We start from the raw sequence: 5,917 nt of genomic DNA, 5'->3' as shown, positions 1-5,917 counted from the left end.
GAAACGTATTATGACTTTCGTCACATGGAAAAAATAAACTTGGTGAAAGAGAAAAGCTTACCAACTCATAGTTCGAGATATATGTAGGCGAGGTATACTCGGCTCGAAATACCAAATGTGAATAATCAAAGTCTATATATATAGCATACGACTTCTTGTCTCAAAGAGTAGGAGATGGAGTAGATAGACTTTTGAGTGATAGATAAGTTCAAGTCTTCACATACCTTTTTGTCGAGAAGTTCCACCGGTTCCTTGAGTAGTTCTTCTACTTGTATGATGAATCGCCATGAAGTCCTTGAGCTCAACTACACTTTCTATCCTAGTCCGAGACTTAGCTATAATAGACTAGAAATCAAGACTTATAGTTTGATCACTAACATTGACAAACATGCTTGAGATAGCAATGCATGCGAGTTCGACCGAGCAATACTCTAACAGTCTCCCCTTTTGTCAATTTTACTAACAAAACTATCAATACATATGGAATACAAAAAAGATAAAGAAACTTTAGTAGATCCTATTCCACATGTCTAATCTTAAACATTCCTCGAAATCTTCGTCACTTCCAAGTACTCCAATGATCCCAAAGGTTTTAAGTTTAACATCACCGCCGTTGAAGATCCGTAGCTAAACAATGAGAAAGCATCAGTCTCGATCATTGTTATACAGTGTCATAGTATTATTACACAGTTTCAAAGTCCAATTGTATCACAACTTCAACAATAATACTATGGTGATATGTATTACTCCCTCTTAGTCAATACTCCATCTCACATGGAAACCACTCCCCCTACACAATGATCCGAAAACCATATGTATTTGTAGTGTGAACTACATATTAATTCTCCTCCTTTTTGTCAATAAAATTGGCAAAGGTACAAGAACGGGATCATAATGAAATTTCCGAAAGAGACATTTCATGACTAAAAGAAAAAATACATACCAACTAATTTAGATGCAATCATAAAGCCGAAGCTAAATGCATTCATCAAGGAGTTTAAAGATACAAGATAACCCCTCTAAACTTCCACAGCCGCACACCCCTCAAGATATGACCATTAAGCACAACTTCAAAAGAACTCTCCCCCATTTGATGTCATTCCCGAAGGAACAACAAGAGCGACCTTAATTTCGAAAGAAAAGAAGTATTTTTATTGGACACAAAAAACCATGAGAATGATTTCCTATATGCAAAAATTCAATCAAATTAATCACAAGTAAACCCATGATTAATTTAATCGGAATACGCAATCAAATTAAACACAAAAAGTGATCAATTCAATTGATTATGCTCAACATAAAAGAAATTATGGAGACACGAAAATACTCAACTAGATTAATTACAAGAGAACCCATAATTAATCTAATTGGAATACACAACCAAACTAATCACAAAAGTAATCAATTTAATTGTCATTTGTTTTGCTCGACAGAAGAAAACTTACTGAGCAGTAACTAAATAACCAAACAAGATGATTAATTTAGTTCAATATGCTCGACATAACATATCTCACGGAACAACAACAAAGCTAGAAATAATCAACTTGGTTGTATAATGCTCAACATAAGATACATTACGGAGCCTCACAATAATACGTAGAATATGGATCAGGGATGATCAATGCTGCAGAATACACAAGGATTCATTCTATTTTCCATCACTATTTGCATAACGATATTTAATAGACATAATCCTTGAAAACAAAAGATTTTAACCTATCTTCCATCAAATATTTGACAATATAGGCTTAACTTTTGTATTTGTCAAAAGTCCATTCATTCTTTTATCAATACGTGAATATCGACTTACGAAAAACTTTTCTTTTGACAAAGTATGGGATAAACATATTTCACGGACGTAAACACCATTATCCCATAACAACATTGCAATATATAAAACCATAAAGATTAATGCTGCAAAAACCATCTCCCGACCAGTTTTTAGAATTTAAACAAATAAACCTAAAAACATGAAGATGAAAACGTTGGACATAGCTACGTGTAATCACAATAATGGCTATTCAAACTCTAGTTATTCTTCTAAACAAAACAAGAAATAAATTCTCATCCGAAGATTTACTAGGCATAAAGACAAACTCATAATGCACATATAAGATGATTTGTCCTTAGAGGGTATAATCAACCTTTTTCGCCTGGATTTACACCAAGAATAGATACCAAGGGCGTATAAAAGGTTTTCTTAACAAATAAGAACATACAAAGTCATTAAAGACTATGCACCATAGTTCACATAAAATGATTATGAACATTCAAGAATCCCATAGCAATGCGTACTACAGCCCATTCTTGAACTTCCTTCTTTGTGATTCACCAAAAAAATTCTTTTTAAGGCTACTAATGAGCTTAGAAGAGTAGTACTCCAAGAATCCAAGTTCCCAAGTCCAAGAGAATTGGAACAAGTGCGACGAAACGGAGCAAAACACTCAAAACAAGAGACGGGACAAATACAAATATTAACTCATCCAAAATCAATAACTCTCATCTCCATTTTGAAGATAATTCAAAGAGGAAGATAATTCAAAAAGAATGAGTTCATTCCGAGTTCGGACGAAGAAGTTACGGCCAAAACAAGTCGACCGAATATCGACGTCTACAGGCAAATATGCATACGGGTTTGCAAACGAATTTAGTCCGCGAACTTAAAACCCTAGATTTTGATTTTAAAAGATGGTAAGCATACCAGGTATGTGTACCATGGAGTCCAAACATCCCGAACTACTATTTTCAAAGCTAAACACTTAAGAACCTTAAACACAGATCAGGTTAGGTAGAAATGAACGATAAGCAAGGTACATACATCATTATAAGTACTCTAAACAAAATAAAAAAACACAAGCCTTGCTCAAGTTTATAGACATACCTTTTTAGAAGAATCCAATCAAATTCTGCAGCCTTACCGAACATAATCTGTGCGCCCCAATTCTCGTGCTTCCCTCACCGTATACATAGCAGGGCGTTCATTGGTGAGGATGCACTTACAACATAATCAAGTTGTGTTGAGGTGAACAATATCTTGCTCACCACAAGTGGCTTTTGAATTATCATGAAAGAGATCGCTTTTAGAACCTTTCACATCAAAATCCATCTTTCCAAAGAACTTGTTAATTTCTAACATCATGGATACTGCCTTCTCCATAGTCATGGAATTTTCTGGGAGATCATTCCTTTTCACACTCAAAACATCATCAACTTTCTTTAGTATCCACTTCTAAGTGCGTTTAGGAACAACTGGAACCTTCTTCCGATTACTCTCTTCTAGAATTCTCAGAAGAGAATTGGATTGACTGTTCTTTTGCAAGTTAGTCTTTCTCCAATTGGGAGCATCGGATCTTGTCTTCGTCTTTACGAAGTTATCCTTTTGATAAACATTATGATTGTGAAAAGGATTCGTATGACGTTTATAGGCAAATCTAGGTTTATCACAGCATTGATTCCTTTTCTTAAAGGTTGGACAATTACAACCTGTAACGTTAAGGGGATTAGTCTTAACATATGATGTTGGTTTCACAACTTCTTGTGATGCCCAAACAAGAACATCATGAAGTTTCTCATTCCTTATACGGAAACGACATCTCCTTTCCATGTGACCTTTATTTCCGCAATAGTGGCAAACATAAGGAATGTTCTTACCTTGATCCGTGTGTGCTGACTTTGGAGGTTGATATACTTTTCTCTTTTGAACCTTAACTGCCGGTTTAGGTATTTTACTTTTTCCATCAGTGGAAACCTTTTGTTGAGAAGAATCACTAGACTTGACAAATTTTACCTCTTTGCTAATACTTGGAGCATATATTTCCTTATAGCCTAATCCTCGTGTATCACGATGATTTTTACTTGCTCCTATCATAGTGGTTAATTTGCTTGAATTAGTATTGAACTTTTTCAAATCATCTTCTAACATCTTGATTTTATCAAGATCAGCAGCTAAATCAGCCTCAAGGCGTTTTTCTCGAGCGAGACAAGCACTTTCTCTGTCATCAAAACTAATTTGTTGAGAGTTAAACCTTGCTTCAGATTCTGCAAGTTTCTCTTACAACAAAAAGTACTTTTGATAAAGATTATCACATTCAAGTGACTTCATACGTAGGTTTTCCTCAGAATCCTTGATGATCGATTCGTTAGAACGATTCGAAAAATAAACATCTGCGTAACATCTTCTCAATTTCTTGTTTTCTCGACAGAGAGGAGTCAGGAGAGGTGAGACATGAGAAGTTGTAATCTTCTTCATATTCCACGAATCCAAAAACTTAACATACTCTGAGACTTCCTCATCAACATCTCTATCAATATCTGAATCACCTTCAACATAAACTTCATCCAACTGTTCTTCTAGGAGAGCTTCCCAATCAACACTTTTGACATCAAGAGAATGTTTATATATTGACTTAGATGTGACAGTTCTCTCAGGTGAATCCAAGCTTTTAGAATCATCTGGTAATTTTTGAACTGGTGCGTTATTAGAGATAGACTCGTCCACAATCAGATCGCTACAAACACAGACTTATAAGTCTTTAACGTGTTTGCCTGCTCTGATACCAATTGAAAAAGCGGGGGACTAACAACACCACCCAATATTTCAGTTAGCAATCTGTATGGACAAACTCGAATATACTTTTAAGAGAACCAATAAGACTCAATCAATTAAAAGTATATCAACGAGTTTATATCTCTCTCTTGATTTTATTTACTCAAGCAGGAACTGCGAGTTCTAATCAAATACAAGGAATAACTTGGATGGTACCAAAGACCAATATCCAAGGATCAATCAATGACAATCAACAACCAAAGGTTGGATTACTCTAATTGATGATATAACGCACAACCTGTATTATTTCAATTATAAAGATAAAACAATATAATGCGAAAATTTAAATAACATAAACACCAGAAATTTTGTTAACGAGAAAACCGCAAATGCAGAAAAACCCCAGGACCTAGTCCAGATTGAACACACACTGTATTAAGCCGCTACATACACTAGCCTACTCCAAGCTAGCTTCGGACTGGACTGTAGTTGAACCCAATCAGTCTCCCACTGATCCAAGATATAGTTGTACTCCCTACGCCTCTAATCCCAGCAGGATACTGCGCACTTGATTCCCTTAGTTGATCTCACCCATAACTAAGAGTTGCTACGGCCCAAAATCGCAGGCTTTGACAATAAACAAATCTGTCTTCCACAAACAAGTCTATCAAAGGATCAATCTGTCTCCCACAGATAAACCCTAAAAGGTTTTGTTCCGTCTTTTGATAATAATCAAGGTGAACATGAACAAATTGATAATCAGGTCTTATATTCCCGAAGAACATCCTAGAGTTATCAATCACCTCACAACAATCTTAATCGTATGGTAGCGAAACAAGATGTTGCGGAATCACAAACAATGAGACGAAGATGTTTGTGATTACTTTTTATATCTTGCCTATCGGAGATATCAATCTCAAGCCAATCAATTTGATTGTACTCGTACGATATAATATGCAAGATCATATCACACAACTACGATAAAAGTAGTATCGGTCTGGCTTCACAATCCCAATGAAGTCTTTAAGTCGTTAACCTGGTTTTAGAAGAATAAAACCAAAGGTTAAAGGAGAACCGACACTAGTATGCAAACTAGTATCACACGTGGGGTGTGGGGATTAGTTTTGCACAGATACTAGAGTTCCCCTTATATAGTCTTTCAAATCAGGGTTTCAATTAAGTTACATTGGTAAAAAAAGCAATCAATATCCACCGTTAGATGAAAACCTGATTTAGATTCAAGCTAATATTTCTCAACCTTTAGATCGAAAACTTAGCTTGTTACACACACTTGACAATGCACGCTTCTAGGTTTGTTAACCGTACCCAAAACGTACGCACTTGTTGGTTCAACAATAGTTAACCAAAAGG

This window comes from Papaver somniferum, chromosome 4 (assembly GCF_003573695.1).
Source record: "Papaver somniferum cultivar HN1 chromosome 4, ASM357369v1, whole genome shotgun sequence".
NCBI lineage: Eukaryota > Viridiplantae > Streptophyta > Magnoliopsida > Ranunculales > Papaveraceae > Papaver > Papaver somniferum.
Note: the sequence above shows the minus strand (reverse complement) of the source record.